Source organism: Heloderma suspectum, chromosome 1 (genome assembly GCF_057233095.1).
Source record: "Heloderma suspectum isolate Gila_16-S chromosome 1, 16-S_ref, whole genome shotgun sequence".
NCBI classification, from domain to species: Eukaryota; Metazoa; Chordata; class Lepidosauria; order Squamata; family Helodermatidae; genus Heloderma; species Heloderma suspectum.
In genome coordinates this window covers 134905674-134925228 of record NC_139458.1, presented here as the reverse complement: position 1 = coordinate 134925228, position 19555 = coordinate 134905674, and the positions used below count along the sequence as shown (strand labels likewise).

General features: G+C 46.5%; 1 protein-coding gene across 2 annotated transcripts in view; it reads left to right on the top strand.

Moving 5' to 3' along the window:
- DAGLA (diacylglycerol lipase alpha) overlaps positions 1-19555 on the top strand; it is a 147746-nt gene that overhangs the window by 64756 nt on the left and 63435 nt on the right. The gene's annotated exons all lie outside the window — the stretch shown is intronic.

Here is a 19555-nt window from a genome sequence, read left to right as displayed (position 1 = left end):
CTAACCAACAGAGATGACTTAGTGGATAAAGTAGCAGTTATGGGAACTCTGGGGGAAAGTGACCATGTTATACTTGAGTTCTTGGTTCTCAAGGAAGCAAAAGCCAAGTGTAGCCAAACGCGTACCCTGGATTTTAGGAAAGCCAATTTTAATAAACTCAGAACAATGATAAGGAAGGTCCCATGGCAAGCAACTATAATGAGAAAAGGAGTCCAAGATGGGTGGGAGTTTTTAAAAAAGGAAATTCTAAATACACAATTACAAACAATTCCAACAAGAAGAAAAGGTGGAAGACAACCGAAGAAGCCAATGTGGCTTCACAAAAAGCTTAGAGAAGACGTGAAAACACAAAAAGGGCACGTATAGGAAGTGGAAGGAAGGCCAAGCTACAAAGGAAGAGTACAGGTAGGTAGCACAGAATTGCAGGGCTAACGTCAGGAAGGCTAAAGCTGAGAATGATCTGAGGTTAGCGAGGGATGCTAAAAGTAACCAAAAGGCTTTCTTCAGATACAGGCATAGTAAAAGACAGAGGAAAGAAATGGTGGTTCAACTATTCAATGAGGATGGCAAAATGATAACAGATGACAAGGAAAAGGCAGAAGTGTTCAATTCCTACTTTGGCTCAGCCTTCTCCTGAAAGAGGGTCTATGACCCCCCTGGCAAAGGCGAAGTACAGGCTGAAGGGGCAGGATTGCAGCTTGAGATTGATAGGCATATGGTCAAGGAGCACCTAATTACTTTGAATGAGTTCAAATCTCCAGGGCTAGATGAACTACATCCTAGAGTAATAAAGGAACTAGCAGAAGAATTCTCAGAACCATTGTCTATTATCTTTGAGAGATCATGGAGGACAGATGAAGTGCCAGATGATGACATGCTCCAACTGGAGGAGTCTTCCTCAGAGGAGGAGCTGGAGGTCCCAGAAGCCCAGGATACCTCAGCCCAGGGACTGCCACCATCCCCACAGGAGCCTGAACCCCTGGGGGAAGTGGCTGCTGGACCATCCAGGTCAGGAGAGAGGGACTCTGCCTCTGCGGCAGAGGCTGAGCCACCCCCTGATCCCTGAGAGCATTGTCGCCTCAAGAGGCAGGCTAGGAGGGCTTCTGCGTGAAGGAGTGCTTGCCTGCGGAAAAGGTCTCTTCAGGAGAAAGAGACTCCTCAGGATTAGGCTCTGGGAAGGGAGCCCTGATTGCTACAGCTGACTCTGGGTGGAGACTGGCTGGCTTGGAGCTTAAAAGCCTGCTCTGGAAACCCAGCCAGCATTGGAACAACTAGGTCCTTCCAGTCTCTGCCGTGTGCCTTGTCTCCTGTATTGTGCCCTGTGTCTGATGTTCCGGTTCCTGACCTCTTGGACTGCTCAACGACCCTGCTTCTGGACTGCATAACATTACTGTGTTTGACCTCTTGCCTCTTACCTTGACTACACCTGCTGCTGCCTGTTCCTTGCTGCCTGACTGATTGCTGGTGTCCTGACCTCTGCCTGGATTGTTGACCACTCCCGTCTTAGCTTAAAACGCCTTCGACTGAAACCTATGTGCTTGACCATTTGTTTGCCAACTTGACTACTCTATTGCCTCGCTCCCTGTACTCGCTTGCAAACAGCCAAGACTTGCTGTAGAGCAGGACAGATGACTGGAGGAGGGCTAATGTTGTCCCTATCTTCAAAAAGGGCAAAAAGGAGGAACCTGGGAACTACAGACCAGTCAGTCTGACATCAATCCCTGGGAAAATTCTAGAGCAGATTATAAAGCAATCAATCTGAAAACACCTTGAAAACAATGCTGTGATTACTTGAAGCCAACATAGATTTGTCAAGAACAAATCTTGCCAGATGAATCTGATCTCATTTTCTGATCAGGTAACCTCCCTTGTGGACTGTGGGAATGCTGTGGACATCATATACCTCGACTTCAGCAAAGCTTTTGACAAAGTGCCCCATAATATCCTGATGAGCAAACTAGCTCAAAGTGGGCTGGATGAAACAACTATCAGGTGGATCTACAGCTGGCTACAGAATCGGACTCGAAGAGTGCTTATCAATGGGATCTTCTCAAACTGGGGAGAGGTAATGAGCAGGTTACTGCAGCACTCAGTCCTGGGCCCAGTGTCTTCAACATTTTTATTAATGACTTGGAGGAGGTGATGCAGGGAATGCTGATCAAATTTGCAGATGACACAAAATTGGGCGGGATAGCTAATACCCTGGAAGACAGAAACAGAATTCAGTGTGATCTTGATAGGCTGGAGTGCTGGGCAGAAAACAACAGAATGAAATTTAACAGGGATAAATGCCAAGTTCTGCACCTAGGAAAAATAAACCAAATGCGTAGTTACAAGATGGGGGATACTTAGCTCAACACTACTACAAGCAAGAAGGATCTTGAAATTGTAGATTGCAAGCTGTGATGTGGCTGCAAAAAAGGCCAGTGCTATTTTGGGCTACATTAATAGAAGCATAGCTTCCAAATCATGTGAAGTCCTAGTTCCCCTCTATTCAGCACTGGTTAGGCCTCCTCTTGAGTACTATGTCCAGTTCTGGGCGCCACACTTTGAGAAGGTTGCAGACAAACTGGAGAGGGTTCAGAGGAAGGCAACGAAGATGATGAGGGGACTGGAAACAATGCCCTATGGGGAGAGACTGAAAGAACGGGGCATGTTTAGCTTTGAGAAGAAAAGACTGAAGGGAGATATGATGGCACTCTTCAGGTACTTGAAGGGTTGTCACAGACAGGAAGGCCAGGATCTCTTCTGGATCATCCCAGAGTGCAGACAGGAAGCCAGATTCCAGCTGAACATCAGGAAAAACTTCCTGACTGTTAGAGCAATATGACAATAGAACCAGTTACTTAGGGAGGTAGTGGGCTCTCCCACACTGGAGGCATTCAAGACAAGGCTGGACAGCCATCTGTCAGGGATGCTGACTTGGATCCCTGCATTGAGCAGGGGGGTGGACTCGATGGTCTTGTAGGCCCCTTCCAACCCTACCATTCTATGATCCTATGATTCTATGATATCTCCCTATCCATTTGGATTTCCTGCAAAGACACTTATGGATGTACTGGACTGATAATTCATCTACATCCAATAGATGAGTTATCTGAGGACTGTGGTTTCTTACTTTCCATTTCAAGAACAGATCATCCCATCCTCATCCTCCCCTGCCTAATTTCATCAAAGTTAATTTTCCTTGCCTGTTTTTGGTTTTCACTACTACCTTCCTGTGCCCTTCACCCATTCTCCTCCGTCTTTAGATTTTATGTAATTATTATTCCAAAACTATATAAAATGATTCTAACCAAACAAATAATAGTAAAGGACCATATAGAAGATAGGTGCTGAATCTTTCCCCCTCTAGCATCGTACCAGCCATTTTTCTCTGTTCCTAACTCACTTCCAGTGCCGGAGAAAAGTGGCTGAAGTGACTTACTTCAGAGAGGTAGAGAGCCAGAGGGGGGGAGAGTTAAGTAAGATCTTGCACACAGCCACTTTATATATGAATGAAGCAGACAGCTGAATGATGACCCCATCATGTCTAATTTGGATCTATCTACAGTGGTTGGATGGTATACAATATAAAGGTGGAATATATGGAAGTATTTATTGTAAATTTGTAAAGGGCTGTTGGAGTTGTTTTTTGGATAGTGTAGCTGTTTTTCTGTATTACTGAGAAGGTGGCCAGAGAAAACGCACCTGCCTTTGTATATAACTGGAGGTCTAGGAAATGATTAACTAGATAGTATATATTGACTTTATTGTAAGGACTGGTCTAATGATAATTAGTTGGAACCTTCTCATTGGTGCTTTTCCATCAGAATAATATTGCTTGCTATTCCGAGAGTTAGAGATGGGCCAGGACCACAGGTTTAACAGAGCTGGCAGTTGTAATGCCTTAAAATGTCACATTCAGCCTAATTTCTAATCTGTGCATGGAAATGGCAAATGCATAAGGAGAGCAGATCACGTAAAACCACAGATGTCCCTAACATGCTGTCACTCTCCAGCCTTGTATAATTGTTGGCACCGTGGTGGAGCAGTGATTTGGACACTTTGGTTAACATTCTGTGGTTTGTTTTGTGGGGGAGTGCAGAAATTATTGAAAAATACAAATGGGTGTGGGTAGGCCTCTTTTCTGTGCAGTGGCCTACATCCAGCTACACATGTTTGCAGCAGCAAGGGCTGCATATATGTAGCCTAGGTCTGAGAATTACTGTTATCATTAATCTACTGGGGTTGTTGTTCAGTCGTGTCCGACTCTTTGTGACGCCATGGACCATAGCACGCCAGGCCTTCCTGTCCTGCGCTCTTTCCCGGAGTGTGCTCAAGTTCATATTCATTGCATCGGTGATGCTATCTAGCCATCCCATCCTCTGTCGTCCCCTTCTCCTTTTGCCTTCAGTCTTTCCCAGCATCAGGGTCTTTTCCAGAGAGTTTTCTCTTCGCATTAGGTGGCCAAAATATTTGAGCTTCAGCTTCAGTATCTCTCCTTCCAATGAGCACTCAGGGTTGATTTCCTTTAGGATGGACTGATTTGACCTCCTTGCAGTCCAGGGGACTCGTAAGAGTCTTCTCCAGCACCACAGTTCAAAAGCATCAATTCTTCGGCGCTCAGCCTTCCTTATAGTCCAGCTCTCACAGCCATACTTTGCTACTGGGAAAACCATAGCTTTGATTAGACGGACCTTTGTCGGCAAGGTGATGTCTCTGCTTCTGACTATGCTGTCTAGGTTTGCCATAGCTTTCCTCCCAAGGAGCAAGCATCTTTTAATTTCATGGCTACAGTCACCGTCTGCGGTGATCTTGGAGCCCAAGAAAGTAAAATCTTGTCACTGCTTCCATTTCTTCCCCTTCTATATGCCAGGAAGTGATGGGGCCAGATGCCATGATCTTCGTTTTTTTAATGTTGAGTTTCCAACCAGCTTTTGCACTCTCCTCTTTCACCCTCAACAAGAGGCTCTTGAGATCCTCTTTGCTTTCTACCATTAGGGTGGTATCGTCTGCATATTGGAGGTTGTTGATAATTCTCCTGGCAATCTTAATTCCGACCTGTGATTCATCCAACCCGGCGTTTCTCATGATGTACTTTGCATATAAGTTAAATAAGCAGGGTGACAATATGCAGCCTTGTCGTACTCCTTTCCCAATTTTGAACCACTCGGTTGTTCCATGTCTGGTTCTTACTGTTGCTTCTTGACCCTCGTACAGGTTTCTCAGGAGACAGGTAAGGTGGTCTGGTACTCCCATCTCTTTAAGAATTTGCCACAGTTTGTTGTGATCCACACAATCAAAGGCTTTAGTGTAGTCAATGAAGCAGAAATAGACGTTTTTCTGGAATTCTCTTGCTTTCTCCATGATGCAGCGAACGTTGGCGATTTGATCTCTAGTTCCTCTGCCTCTTCGAAACCCAGCTTGTACTTCCGGTAGTTCTCGGTTCACATACTGCTGAAGCCTAGCTTGTAGGATTTTGAGCATCACCTTGCTGGCATGTGAAATGAGCGCAATTGTGTGGTAGTTTGAACACTCTTTGGCGTTGCCCTTCTTTGGAATTGGAATGTAAACTGACCTTTTCCAGTCTTGTGGCCACTGTTGAGTGTTCCAGATTTGTTGGCATATTGAATGCAGCACTTTAACAGCATCATCTTTTAGGATTTTAAATAGCTCAGCTGGAATACTGTCATCTCCGCTAGCTTTGTTGTTACTAATGCTTCCTAAGGCCCACCTGACTTCTCTCTCGAGGATGTCTGGCTCAAGTTCAGTGACCACACTATCAAGGCTATCAGGGACATTCAGATCTTTCCTGTATAGTTCTTCTGTGTATTCTTGCCACCTCTTCTTAATCTCATCTGCTTCTGTTAGGTCCCTGCCTTCTTTGTCCTTTATCATGCCCGTCTTTGCACAAAACGTTCCCTTGAGATCTCCAATTTTCTTGAAGAGATCTCTAGTCTTTCCCATTCCGTTGTTTTCCTCGATTTCTTTGCATTGTTCATATAAGAAGGCCTTCTTGTCTCTCCTTGCTATTCTCTGGAACTCTGCATTCAGTTGGATGTATCTTCCCCTTTCTCCCTTGCTTTTCGCTTCCCTTCTTTCTTCAGCCACTTGTAAAGCCTCATCAGAAAGCCACTTGGCTTTCTTGCATTTATTTTTCTTTGGGATGGATTGAGTTGCTGCCTCCTGAACAATGTTACAGACCTCCGTCCATAGTTCCTCAGGCACTCTGTCTATCAGGTCTAATCCCTGAAATCTATTCCTCACCTCCACTGTATATTCATCAGGGATATGATTTAGGTCATACCTGAATGGTTTAGTGGTTTTCCCTACGTTCTTCAATTTCAGCCAAAATTTTGCAACAAGCAGCTCATGATCTGAGCCACAGTCAGCTCCAGGTCTTGTTTTTACTGACTGTATGGAGCTTCTCCATCTTTGGCTGCAAAGGACATAATCAATCTGATTTCGATATTGACCATCTGGTGATGTCCATGTGTAGAGTCGTCTCTTGTGCTGTTGGAAAAGAGTGTTTGCTATGATCAGCGTGTTCTCTTGGCAAAACTCTATTAGCTTTTGTCCTGCTTCATTTTGTACACCAAGGCCATGCCTGCCTGTTATCCCGGTGATTTCTTGACTTCCTACTTTAGCATTCCAATCCCCTATGATGAAGAGGACATCTTTTTTTGGTGTTAGTTCTAGAAGGTGTTGTAGGTCTTCATAGAATTGATCAACCTCAGTTTCTTCGGCCTCAGTGGTTGGGGCATAGACTTGAATGACTGTGATGTTGAATGGTTTGCCCTGGATTCGTACTGAGATCATTCTATTGTTTTTAAGATTGTACCCCAGTACTGCTTTTCCCACCCTTTTGTTGACTATGAGTGCTACTCCATTTCTTCTAAGGGATTCTTGCCCACAGTAGTAGATATGATGGTCACCTGAATTAAATTCGCCCATGCCTGTCCATTTTAGTTCACTGATTCCCAAGATGTTGATGTTCAGTCTTGCCATCTCATGTTTGACCATCTCCAGCTTACCTTGATTCATTGATCTGACATTCCAGGTTCCTAAACAATATTGTTCTTTACAGCATCGGATTTTCTTTTCACCACCAGACACATCCACAGCTGAGTGTCCATTCAGCTTTGGCCCAGCCACTTCACTCTTTCTGGCGCTACTTGGAAATACCCTCTGCTCTTCCCCAGTAGTATATTGGACACCTTCCGACCTGAGGGTCTCATCTTCCGGCGTCATCTCTTTTAGCCTTGTGATACGTTCCATGGGGTTTTCTTGGCAAGAATACTGGAGTGGGTTGCCATTTCCTTCTCCAGTGGACCACATTTTGTCAGAACTCTCTGCCATGACCTGTCCATCTTGGGTGGCCCTGCACGGCATAGCTTATGGCTTCACTGAGTTACGCAAGCCCCTTCTCCACAACAAGGCAGTGATCCATGAAGGGGAATCTACTGGGGGGGGGGAGTTAAATCCAGCCCCTTCCCCCTCCTTCTCTCCATATCCTGAATAGTTGATTAGGACTGTCACACTGTAATGCACACAGCCCTAGCAGCATAGTTCCTCAGCCAGCTAGGGATATGCATGCTGAAGCTTGCTTGTGCCCACAACTGCCCACTAGCTGCATTGGGATTAATATACCTCTGCAAATAGTATGAGGATCTGGTGTAGTCTGCAACTCATCATTTGTGTCCTGTCCCTGATCAGTATCTTGGTTGATTTGCATGAAAGTATATGGTCACATTCAGACATCATAACAAATCTTGGGAATGTACCATGGCAAGCCTTAGGCTTACAGACTCCCCCTTTGCCTTCTTTGTGTAGTTTGGAACCAACCCATTTTCCATTTTGGTTCCACACCTCAAACAGAAGCTTTAAATCTCCCTCCACGTGCAAAGGAGGGACAAAGGGGAGGGAAAGCATGTGAGCCCAAGATTCACCGCTCTGCATTCTGAATGTAGTCAGTACCTTGTTAGAGATGCTAGATTGTTCCGTGCTTAAATCTAGAAATGATCACACTGTGTCAGTCATCCTGCCAGTTGTCCTGTTGGTTCTTCCTCATTACCAGAGTCTTTTTCTTTCTCTTGAAAGCTGGATTTGCATATAGACACCATGTGCACCACAGAATTGTCCTGATCAAAAGGAAACAGGAAGCAGTACTGTGCCTGCGTCTGTACATCACATGCTGAGGAGTAGCTGTATTGGTCTGCTACAGCAAAAACAACAAATATAGACGGTGACCATTTTTATCCTACTATAGGTGCTCAGTGTGTTTATTTTACACACATTTAAGCTTTATTGTCACAGTGTGTATTTTTTGCATTTCATTTCAGTCTGATCTCCCTATTTATATTTTTCACCCTCTATAGTATGGAGTCTATATCCACGTGTATACCTTCCAATATAGGATGACTATTCATTTGATAAAGTGGACCGTAGTCCACTACAGCTTATGCCACAATAAATTTGCTTGTCTTTAAGGTGTCTCAATACTCTTTTGTTGTTTATGCTGAGGATAGTGTTTAAGTTAAAGGTTTATTTCTGGTCCTGATTGCTGCTTTCTTCAGAAGCTCTAAATCCCTCGATGGAGGAGAACCCATTGACTCAGGGCAGCTAGATGGTATTGTGCAAAGGTGTCACTGATACCCTTTCTTTCCCTCTACCCTCAGTGTGTGCTCACCCATCTGTATCATAAGTTGTCTTCATCTCAATCTTTCTGCCACAAATACTACCTGTTCTTCCTTCCACATGCACCTATTCAACAAACTCCACCTTACATAATGACCATAATCTCATTAATTCATCCTCTCTCACACACACCCACAAGTACATGCATGCTACATCGCTCACTCAACTACTGCTCATTGGAGGCAAATTGAAATCTGGAAAAAAAGTCATTTTGTGATTTTGTGTGTGTGTTAATTACTTTGAAATTTGCATGCAGGGAATTTGTTTGTGAGACTATGTTTCCTATTTTGTTGTCATTTGGGATCTGTCATTGAAAACAGATTATGTTAACAAAATGGGGTGAAGCAGGAGTAGTGCATCTACTTCTGCTACTTATTACTTACTTACTGAGATTTTCAATCCCTCCCCATCCCAAATACTCTGGACAGGTTATAAAATAAAGCACAATATTTTCAGTGTTTTAACTTTAATTAAGGACAGCAAACTTTGGAAACTACCTTATTCTGAGTCAGACCATTGGTCCATCTATTCCAATATTGTTTACTCTGATTGGCATCAGCATCTGCTTTCCACCCCTACAAGCTAAGCTCATTTTAATTGGAGGTGCCAGGAATTGAACGTGAGGCCATCTCTATGGAAAATATGTACTCTTCCTCTTTGCTAGGTGAAACAATTCCCTATTTCTAGGACATTTGGAGACTACTATGAAAAATTGGGAATAGACAGTTTGAGGACTTCATGCAGTTGGTGTTCCCTGTCTGTGTCTTCCCAGTTCTTGAGAAAATTGAAATTGCGTGGGCTATAGCATAGGTGGACAACTTTTGGAAGCCTGAGGGCCATTTTTGCCCCTAGACCCCTGGTGTGGGCTGCAGTCTGTGGGGCACTGGGAAAAAAGCCAAAAACGCCACTATGCCACCAAAATTCAGTGGCAAACCACTCCGTAGAGCTATAGGGTGCTATAATGGTATACTTTAGCTTGTTTCCAAGCTAAATTGAACTCTTTTAGTGCTCCATAGTAGCTACAGAGTGCTAAACAAGCTAAATTTGGCCATTTGGGTGCTCTGTAGCTGTTACTGACCACCTTTTTTCTGGGGAAAAATATTGAAAAATATTTTGGGAGTGGCGGGGGCTGCAACAGGGGGCAGAGGGGGTGTATACGGCCTGTAGGCTGTATGTTGTCCACCCCTGGGCTATAGGCAGGTAAGTCAAAGCTTGTATGGGTGCAGGTGTTGTGTTTGCTAGCTTGTTTGAACTAATAGTGTAGCTCATTACCCTCCCTGCATTGTTCAGAGTGGGTGTCTTTAGGCTAGCATGTCAACTCTATATGTTGTCTCTCCTGTCTGATGAGATATTATAAGCTAATTTCCATATCTTCTTGCTGTGTTCAGCTTTTGCGTTTATCCATGTGCTTCTGCAGCTAATGGCAGATCTGGTAAGATGCTGGATTTACCTAAATCTTCCAGATTTATCTAAAATCTTGTGTCACTTGAGCAGGCCTCATGCTTGCTTTTTACACTAAACTTTAAGTTTAGTGTATATATACACTATAATACATATAATACGTAATATGTACAGGTATATATAGTACACTACTGCTCCCTCCACCCTCCCTGCCATGCCCTTGAAAGTGTGTTATAGAGAATTCAGTCAAAACTACATGTTGTTAGAAAAAGAGACTCCATAACCAGTTGGCGCCTCAGTCACATAGAGTCCAAGTGGCGGGAAAAATGTAGGCGGAGCAGAAAAGAATGGCATTATGACTAACGGCTTGGTAAGCTAATGTGCTGACTGTTTATTGGTTACTGGCTTGGTAAGCTAGTGTGCTGACTGTTCATTGGTTACTGGCAAGAACAATGGAAGTGATAAAGTATAAAAGGCTTTTGCACATGTATCTCGGGGTCCAGACTGCTCTGCACCCATTTTGCAAAACGATTAATAAAATAGTGTTGGATCCACTGCTGCCTGCCTGGCATCCTTTCTTTCAACCAGAAGCAGGAACTTTTTATCTAACAATTTGGTGCCGAGACTCGGATCCTGCTTCGGGGCACGTCCCCTTCACGCTGAGCTGAGGGGCCGCGGAGGAGGAGTGGCCACAGGCAGTTGTTTTACACTGCCTTCTCCTCACGTCGGCGGCAGCGAAGGCGCATGGGGACCAACGCTAGAGGGAGAGGGAGACGTGATCACTCCTTTTAGGCACCGGCAGTGGATCAATAAGCAGCTGGATGCAGCTGTGGGCGGGACAGAAGAGGCCTTTGGGGTAAGTGAAACAGCTTACATTAGAGAATACACACGGGACGGTGGTACGTTTGTGATTGTGTGAGACGCCTACGGGTGAAGCGAGTGAGGAGCCCCGATCTGCAGTTCCCTATCCCGGTGACGGGCTGGGTCAGAGGAGGGCGAAGCGCGAGAATCGTTGAGTGAAATCCCACCGTCATGGGCGGGTCCCAATCCAGGCCCTCGGGAGAGTCCCATACGCCCTTGGAGTGTTGCTTGCGCAACTGGTCACATTTCAAACAAGACTATGGAACTAAGATGACGAACGATCATCTTGTCCTTCTTTGTACCAGGGAATGGCCGATATTGGAGCCCAAATGGCCACCTGGGGGGTCTTTTGACCCGACTTTAGTTTCTGATGTACGTATAATAGTAACACAGAGGGGAAGTTGGGACCAGTTCCCCATATTGATTCATGGGCAACTTGCGTACCCCTTGGCGGTAAGCCCACCCCGTGGGTAGTTAAATGTATGTCCTTGGCCCTCCCTGTGATAACTGGAAAAAAATTAATGAGGAAGGGACCACCTAGGGTGGTAGCTACGGCCCCCGAGGATCCATTGCTTCCTCCTCCCTATGGGACGGCTGTCGCGGGGGGATCACGCCTGCCCCAGCCTCCATTTCCTCCAGGAGAGCCTGCCCAAGGGATGCAACCATTAAAAATTCCTGAGGGAGACCCTCCTCGTGAGCCAAGGTCCGGTCCCGAGTCTATGACTGAGTTCGAGGACACTTTCCAAGATCGTTTGGATGCCCTCGAGAAAAATTTTAAAGAGATGAAGGGTGCCTGGGGGCCTCGAACCCAAGAAAAGGCGCCTGATAAAGAAGGGGAAACTAAAGGAGGGCCTAATTACAATTTATGAAAGGACCCTCAGCCACCAGTGAAATTGACCTTCCCTATTAGAGAGGTCCCCGATCCTACCGCCCAACATCCTCAGGGGACAATGTTTGTTTATGTCCCCTTTACGACGTCTGATTTGTACAATTGGAAACAGTTCAATCCTCCCTTTGAGGAGGACCCTGGTCCATTGTTATCCTTAATGGAGAATGTGAGGCTCACACACAATCCTACCTGGGACAACACACAAATGCTATTAAACACTTGTTTCCTTAGTCAGAAACCAACTATTCTTGCGGAGGCACGGGCTAGATTTAGAGAGGAGAACCCCCAGGCGACTGAAGAGTGGGTGGCAGAGGTTTTGCCCAGTGGGAGGCCTGACTGGGGAGTGGCCACGGCGGCGCAAAGGCAATTACATGCCGAATACTTTCGGCTTGTTTTAGCAGGCATGAAACAGGCCGCTCGAAGGGCCCCCAGTCTGCAAAAGGTCCTGACGTTAAAACAGGACAAAAGCGAGCCCCCCGCCGTCTTCCTCCAAAGGCTTAGAGAAGCCTTTGCCAAATATACTGACATCGACCTAAATGACCCAAATAACCTACGAGTTCTCACAACGCAGTTTGTAGGAAATAGCTGCCAAGTTATCAGAAAGAAGTTACAAAAAGTCGAAGGAGGCCTAGTGGCTGATTTAGGAGTCCTGGTTGAAGTAGCCTAGAAGGTCTATGAAAGATGAGAAGAAGAAGAAGAGAAAGAAAAAGATAAGAGGCAGGCAAAATTACTTGCTGCAGTTCTCAAGCCAGAACAAGGAGGGACTAAGAAGGGTGGAAAGGGGAACAGAAAAGGGCCTCCCTTAGGAAAGGATCAGTGCACTTTTTGTAGAAAGATTGGGTGCTGGAAACGAGACTGTGAAGCCCTAAAACAGAAAGAGATAGAAAGTAGGGGGGAAGGGCTAAGAGTGTTGTATGAACAAGAAAGAGATTAGGACAGACCAGGGCCTGGCCCCCTCTTGGCCATCTCCGAGGCAAGACGGGACCCCATGGTCAAAATTAAAGTTGGGGGCCGCTCCTACGATGCCCTTGTAGATACAGGGGCTGCCTTGTCCATCCTTCCCCTCAGCAAGCCATCAACAGGAAGTGGGGGATCTACCACCATAATGGGGGTCGAGGGAAGGGCAACCCGAGTGCCCCTTTCTCGTCCCTTATTCACCAAATTTGGGAAAACACACCTAGAGCACGCGTTTGTCTGTACCCCCTCCTGTCCGGTGGCATTGCTAGGGAGGGACTTATTGACTAAGCTCCAAATTGAGATCACTTTCACTCCTGATGGAAGAATGGAAGTACGACTCCCCAAGCAACAGTGCAGTAACTATCAAATGGCCCTTTTGAAAGCCATAGAGGAACCCACCTCAGAGGCAAATGAAGACTGGTGCTTAATAGAAAACAGAGTCAATCCTCTAGTTTGGGCCGGGGTTGGAGGGGCCTCTCATGCCAAATCAGCAGCACCGTACAAAATTCCTCTCAAAGAGGGGGCGAAACCAGTTCATGTGAAACAGTATCCCCTTTCACGCCAAGGGAAATTGGGTCTACAACCAGTAATAACGAAACTCCGAGAGGAAGGTCGACTCATCGAGATAATGTCCCCCTACAACACGCCCATTCTCGCGGTGTCAAAAGGGGGGGGGCAAGGGGTTTTGTCTGGTGCAAGACCTCCGCCTCATTAACCAGCCGATCGAGGCCCCCCACCCTGTGGTCCCTAACCCACATACCCTCCTTGTAAGAATTCCAGAAAATCATGCATGGTTCACTGTCATAGACCTGAAAGACGCTTTCTTTAGCATCCCACTCCATCCTGATTTGAGGCCTTTGTTCGCCTTTGAGTGGGAGAGCTCAGAGGGTGAGTCAAAGGTTCAATTAATATGGACAGTGATACCTCAGGGGCTCAATCTTTCACCGGTCGTTTTTGGCCAGCAGCTTCAAAGGGACCTCGAGCCTTGGGTCCATCAGCACCTTGAGGTGCATCTCCTCCAGTATTGTGATGACCGCCTGATTTCAGCCAAGGCCAAGGATATGTGCCTAAGTGGAACAATTTCTCTCCTTAATCATCTAGCAGAGGGGGGGTATAAGGTGTCAAGGGAAAAGGTGCAGCTGGTCCGACCAACTGTAAAATTCCTAGGTTACCACTTAGCTAAGGGGACCCGAAGCTTGGGATCAGAAAGAGTCAAAGTCATTCGTGACACCCCTGTCCCTACGTCCCCCCGTGAACTAAGGGCCTACCTGGGATTGACTGGATTCTGTCGGCTGTGGATAGCTGACTATGGAGAAATAGCATGGCCACTATATGAGGCACTGCAGAAAGATAAATTAGACAAATGGAAATGGACTAAAGAAATGAATAAGTCTTTCCTCAGCCTTAAAGCTGCCCTTGTGTCACCACCGGCCCTCGCTATGCCAAATCCCAGTCGACCATTTAGACTCTATTTGCATGAGAATAAGGACGTAGCCTTGGGAGTACTCTGCCAATGGACGGGCCTTCCTGGAGGCCAGTGGGCTATTATTCCAAAGTCCTTGATGTTGTGGCACGAGGATGGCCGAGCTGCTTGAGAGCGGTGGCGGCGACAGCCTTAATCTGCACTGAAGCTGAAAAAATGACAATGGGAGGGACCATCGAGGTTTGGGTGCCACATGGGGTACCACAAATCTTAGGGTCAGGGGGAGGAAGCAAATTCCTCAACCCAGCTCGGCATTCCCAATATGAAATAGGCCTGCTAACAAACAAAAACCTCACTTTCAAGGCCTGCTCTAGCTTCAATATTGCCACCCTGCTACCGGCAATACAGGCCACACGTGGGCCGGGGCTCCCGGATCATGATTGTCTCGAAGTACTAGACTTGGACACCAAGGGTTGGCCAGATCTTGAAGATGAACCGTTAGAGGGGGCCGAAGATTTGTTTGTAGATGGGTCCAGTTACATGCTGGACGGAAAGCGTTACACAGGGGCGGCTGTCGTCACCCAAAGCGAGAGTGTCCACGAAGAACGACTGCCTCCTCATTTCTTCGCCCAATCCGCTGAACTGGTGGCCTTGACAAGAGCTCTGCAAGCAGGCAAAGGAAAGCGAGTAAACATTTACACTGACAGTAAAAATGCCTTTGCCGTTGTGCATGCTCACGGACAGTTATGGAAAGAGAGGGGATTCCTTACAGCAAATGGATCCCCAGTTGCCAATGGCGGCCTGATCGTGGACCTTCTAGATGCCCTCCAATTACCTTTACAAGTGGCTGCTATCCACGTCCGAGCCCACAGAAAAGAAAAAGAGGAAAAGTGGAAGCAAGGAAATCAAAGAGCGGATGAGGCCGCAAAGAGAGCAGCCAAGGAAGGAATCCAAGGGACATTCCTTGTCTTACCCAGAAGGGAAGAGCGCCCCACATACTCCCCTTCCGAGTTGCAAATGGCACAAGAACACAAAGTAAGTCCCCGCGACGACGGATGGATCCAGATGACGGATGGAAGACTGCTTCTCCCACAGACCCTGCAGGGAGCTATCCTAGAACAAGTGCATCATTCTCTTGGACACCCTGGGGCATCAGCCGTGATTGACTATTGCAAAAGGCTGTTTGTCTCTCCTGGCCTAACTCTGCGTGCCCATCGACTAGCCGCAACCTGTGAGATCTGCCAGAAAACTAACTCCCCCAGGGCACCCCCTCCACCAAAAGGAGGGCGACCATGGGCGTACTATCCCTTCCAGAGGGTACAGATTGATTTTGCTGAAATGCCACCATGTAGGGGTTACAGGTATTTGCTTGTAATAGTGTGTCAAATGATGGGATGGGAAGACTTATTTAATGACTTGGCGGTATATTTTATACCATGCAGAAACTGCCAAGCAAAAACTGTAGTTGCTAAGTTGTTACAGGAGGTGGTGCCCCGGTTCTCCCTGCCTGAAGTTATAGAGTCCGACCAGGGCTCACATTTCACCTCCGCTGTTACGCAGGGGCCGGCATGAGCTCTGGGGGTAGAGTGGCACTTACACTGCCCCTGGAGACCCCAGGCGAGTGGGCAGGTTGAAAGAACCAATCGGAGTCTCAAGGAGACTCTAACCAAGCTCCAGCAAGGGGTAAAGCTCACTTGGGTTGAGGCTCTGCCAATAGCCCTAACAAAGCTTCGAAAAATGCCAAGAAAAGACATAAAGCTGTCCCCCTTTGAGCTAATGTTTGGATTCCTGCCCCAGGTACACTGCGGAAGGAGGGAGGAGGTCAAATGGGAGATGGGAGATCAAATGTTGAGGGGCTAGTTGACTTCTCTACAGTCTGTTCTTTCACAGCTACGGGCCTACTTTGTCCCGTTCCAGAGATTGCCGCTAGATGCCCCCATCCATCTCTTCCAACCAGGAGATGAAGTATTGCTGAAAAAGTGGAATAAAGAAGCTTTGAAGGAAGGGTGGGAAGGGCCCTACCTGGTGGGGCCAACCAGCCATTCATGTGTGAAACTTGTAGGTTCTAGCAAATGGACACATTGCAGCCAGTTGAAGCCATTTAGACAACCCCTGCCTCCTCCTGTCACCCGGAGAGAACAGGAGGACACAGGCAACAGTCCTCTGCTCCTTGGCACACCTCCGGAAGCTGCCAGGGACACAGGCGAAGAAGTCATCCAGGAGCCACAATCGCCTCTTTTTTATAAGTCCCAGCACCTAGGAAAGGCCAAAATCCGACTCAACCAAGCTTAATAAAGTAGACACTCCCCGCTAAAATGGGGAGGCTCTGGTTCCTGATATTGCTTACCCATGGGGTAATGGGGTTAAAGCAATCTTGTTGTCAAGAAGGGGGAAACACGGTCTTCAGGACTTCTCTAGGGGCAGAATATTATAAGTCCATGAAGTCTATTACTTGCTTAGGAAAAAAGGTTTTCGAAATACAGTTAACCAAACCCTACACCTATTATACTGGTACTTGGAGAAGCCAACTACTGCTGGGGGCCAAAGTTTGTCTCACAAAGGGAGGGCAGTGGGGATTAGATCGCTGGAGCCCGCCACGGGTCCATCAGACTATTAAGCAAATAGTGAAGCAAGCCAGGTTAACCCCTGCAGCCCCACGCACGCCCTTAATAAAGATCCCAGAAATAGGGAAGCGCCCCTGGAAGGCCAGATTAGGGATCCCAATAACGGAGGAAACATACATAGCTATGTATGGCTAGAATGGATAAAATATACCGCCAAGTCATTAAATAAGTCTGATTGTTTGTGCTGCAGGAAGATCGGTAGCAAAAGTACTGCCTTTTCCTCTAGGATGGGACACTCCTCTCCTTACTTGTGTGATCCGTTTGTTCCAGCACCCCAACGCATGGGGAGAGGAGGAGTGCCAGACCCTCAATAGATTGTACCCTCCCCTCAAAATAGAGAATCGCGTTATACCCCCTGTGGCTTTTGTGCAACAAAAGTATCATACTGGGTGTATACATCGAAGTTCTACAGACATGATTGAGTCTGTAGGAAACCTAACAGACAGATGGGGATGTGTAAATTCCACCAGCTTTAAGAATAATTCTCTCTCAATCCCACAGGCTGACCTCTGGTGGTATTGTGGGGGTCTAGAGTTATATGAAGTGTTGCCCTCCAATTGGTCAGGAGTCTGTGGGCTAGTTCAGCTGGCAGTCCCCTTTTCTATTGCATACCACCCAACAAGAAGAACTGGCCGATTTCAACAAAAACGGTCGGAAACCCCCTTTGACAGTCAAATATATATTGACTCTATAGGGGTACCCAGGGGAGTACCGGATAAGTTCAAAGGGAGAAACCAAATCGCTGCCGGATTTGAGTCAACCCTGTTCTGGTGGGCGACTATTAATAAAAATGTAGATTGGATCAATTACATTTATTATAATCAGCAAAGATTTATAAACTATACTCGTGACGCTGTAAAAGGACTAGCTGAGCAGCTAGATGCCACTAGTCAAATGGCATGGGAAAATCGGCGTGTTCTTGACATGATGTTAGCAGAGAAGGGAGGAGTATGTGTTATGCTAGGTGGACGGTGTTGCACCTTCATCCCCAATAACACCGCCCCAGATGGCACGGTGACGAAGGCTTTGCAAGGTCTCACCACACTATCCGAAGAGTTGGTCAAAAATTCGGGGATTAATAACCCCCTGACTGCATGGTTAGAAAACTGGTTTGGAAAGTGGAAACACCTGGCAGCCTCGGTTCTAATCTCGCTCGTAGTAGTGGTGGGGGTTTTAGTATTATTTGGTTGTTGCATTATCCCCTGCGTCAGAGGCTTATCCCAGCGATTAATTGAAACCGCTCTGTCGAAACAGATGCTCTTGCTTTATTGTGCTGATAAAGAGACTCCGCTTTCAAATGCTTTAAGATGTGAGTAAAGACTTAAAGGAGGGAATTGTTAGAAAAAGAGACTCGATAACCGGTTGGCGCCTCAGTCACGTAGAGCCCAAGTGGCGGGAAAAATGTAGGCGGAGCAGAAAAGAACGGCATTATGACTAACGGCTTGGTAAGCTAGTGTGCTGACTGTTCATTGGTTACTGGCTTGGTAAGCTAGTGTGCTGACTGTTCATTGGTTACTGGCAAGAACAATGGAAGTGATAAAGTATAAAAGGCTTTTGCACGTGTATCTCGGGGTCCAGACTGCTCTGCACCCGTTTTGCAAAACGATTAATAAAATAGTGTTGGATCCACTGCTGCCTGCCTGGCATCCTTTCTTTCAACCAGAAGCAAGAACTTTTTATCTAACAATATTAAGCATGCTATTTAAAAATGCAATCAGGACATTTCACTTTTTTTCCTGAACACAAAGCAGCTATGTGGGAGGGCTGTGTGGGAGGGACTGTGGTGTGGGAGGGGGAGTTTAACCCTTCCTGTGCTGTGATCCAGATCCAAATTGGGCCCTCAGTGGCTAAAAAGGCATGGGAGAGATTCATTGGAACCTGGTAGCTTCGCTTTCTGAGGATGTGCATTCATTCTGGGTTTTAGTCAAAACCAGCCAGAACTCTGAAGGAGATCTAAAATGCTGAACCCTATCCCTGAAATGGGTTCAGCACCTTGGATAGCTCCTTTAGAGTTTGGTTGTTTCTGACTGAAACCCAGAATGCATTCACCACCCCACCAAAATTGGAGCCACCATCCTCCACTGGAGAGATTTCTCATTTTGAACAATTCTTTCACTTCTTGACCAGGAAGCTGGCCCCTTTTGTGTGCCCCTTTTGTTTCTAGAATGCCAAAGAAGCAGCCAGCAGTCCAGAGCCTTTCCAGTCTTTTGCTGCAGCAATTCTCTCTCTGTTGTAGTCTGTTGCATAGAACAAGGAGTTCTCATTCTGTTGCAGGGAACAGGGATTTCTGATAATTAGAGAGGCTCTATCTAGAGCATTGTGAAGTTATAGCTGTACTGCATTCAGTTGCTCTGACTTTCCAGTGGAAGAGGCGAGGTGTCCTCTGTGCTGGTGCACTTGCTGTCTGAAAGCTCTCTCCAACTCGTGGCATTTCTCTTACTTATGTGACAGCATCGCAAACCCTCATTCTCAGTCCTTCTTCCCACAATTCATGAACAGTTTTCTGACAGCGGGGAATGAGGTCACTTCCTTCTAGAGTATGGTGAAGATATGGGAAAGGGTGGGAGAGTCATGATCCCCACTTCATTTGGAGCAGCCCCAGTTGAATAAATGAGGGTTGTGTCCTGGAGAGAAGGAGTTGCTGTGGTGATAATGATGGTGGTGATGCTGATGATGCTGATGACTGGCTTTGTTGGCAGACAATCACCAAGCTGTTCTTTC